This window comes from Lycium ferocissimum, chromosome 10, assembly GCF_029784015.1.
Source record: "Lycium ferocissimum isolate CSIRO_LF1 chromosome 10, AGI_CSIRO_Lferr_CH_V1, whole genome shotgun sequence".
NCBI lineage: Eukaryota > Viridiplantae > Streptophyta > Magnoliopsida > Solanales > Solanaceae > Lycium > Lycium ferocissimum.
The window spans coordinates 57,548,712-57,550,526 of NC_081351.1; positions in this window are offsets into that span (position 1 = coordinate 57,548,712).

Sequence of the window (1,815 nt, forward strand, 5' to 3'; positions counted from 1 at the left end):
GGTCACCCAAAAACTTTGTTTGGAGGGCTTCTGCTTTGATTTGGCCCAGGTCCTTCGTGAGTTGTGTTTAACTTCACATATGTGATTCATATGAATTTTCAGATGTTCCAAAAAATCGATGTGTGGGCCCCACCTCGACTACAAATAATCCGACGTTCAAAAAAATACGGGATACAACACTATCAACTTGAGTTTAAATTATGTAGCAACAACATGATTGTCAATTCAATTTTTTTTTTTTTTTTTTTTTGAGGAAGCACGTGTCACGCTCATGCTTTGAAAATGCGGGATATAACAATAAGCTGAGGCCATAGTACTCCCAGACGTGAACTGAGGCCATAGCACACTCGGGATCGAGGCCACCGGCCGCCGTACACTAACCGAGGCTATAGCACACTGCATAAGCCGAGGCCACCGCACCCTTCTCGAGTGGTTTTAGAAAGTATAAATATTAAAATCTCACACCCCATCGGAGTGGTTTTAGAAAAATCAATTTTGTGTTTCTTTATACAAACTAGTTCTTTAAAAATCATCAGTGAACCACAAACGCGTTTCCAAAGCCATTTCTTGGAAAACCGAGGAAATAATTATACTAGGAACATTGTCACACCACCACGTACATTGTAGAACATAATGAGGTAGTCGGTCCTACTCTTGCAAGTTTTAAAGGTTTAGGGAGTTCTTCCATCATTTCACACAATTTCTAGTTCAATTCTACGAATGAATAGTAGTTAATTTCAATCTCAAATTTCTAAGAAAGGAATTGTCCCCGAGGCACATATTCAAGCCTACTACGTCTAAGACATGCCAAAGAAGGAAAGTGAAGCTCTACATACCTTTTTCCGCTTCTTCCACTTCTCCAAATTCAAGTTGCAAATCCCGCCAAAATCTACAATTTGGTCATGTTTACCAAACATTGATTAGAGCTTCTATAAATTGAATCTTAAGGTATCAATTGTCTCGAAATTTGGGCAAAGCATTTCCCCGTAAATGCGCCATCCCGAGAATTCAACTCGGCCAAAAACACAACAACAAACCCGAGAATGGAACTCGGCCACATTATTAATGACAATATTAACAACTTTTGCCAACGACATCAACAATCAAGTCAAAAATATCCCAAACAACTTTTACCTCAACTTCACACTTTCAAACTAATGTCACCATTTTTATATTCCTTTACTAATTCAAGATCATTCAAATACAATTCGGGAGTATTTCATATCGTCTTACAAAATATACAAAAATTCCACCAAAATCCATGATTCACCCGAAAACTCCTCAACTTTCCTAGAACAATTTTTAATGCATTTTCTCGCTTCCAAATTCATAAACTATATCAACAATTCCATATACTAGCAACATCATTTCCATAATTTCAAGAACTATATTCGAATCATACAAGTCTCCCAAAACAAATTTCGTAAACACAACAACTATGACACAACACTTTATGACCTTTCCTTCATAACTATTTTCACTTTTCCGGCTTGCTAGGCCTTCCAATAAATTCCACATAAAAGATGAGATAAATAACATACCTTATATGTGAAGAAACTCAGCCACATCAACCCTTTTCCAACACCAAGCGTAAGCAAAAGCAAAAACAATCACCTTTCACGGACTAGTTTGGCGTAATCTTGTCAAATTCTGATTTATTGGACTATAATATTTGGGAGAGGTGTAGAAAATTTTCTAGGAACTTTTAGAAGGTTAATTTGCTGAAAATAACAGATTTATGGGGCATTTATAGGCCCCCTATAGGTCGGTTTCACCGACCTCCCTTGTGGGGCCCGGGAGCTTTCTCTTTTTTTT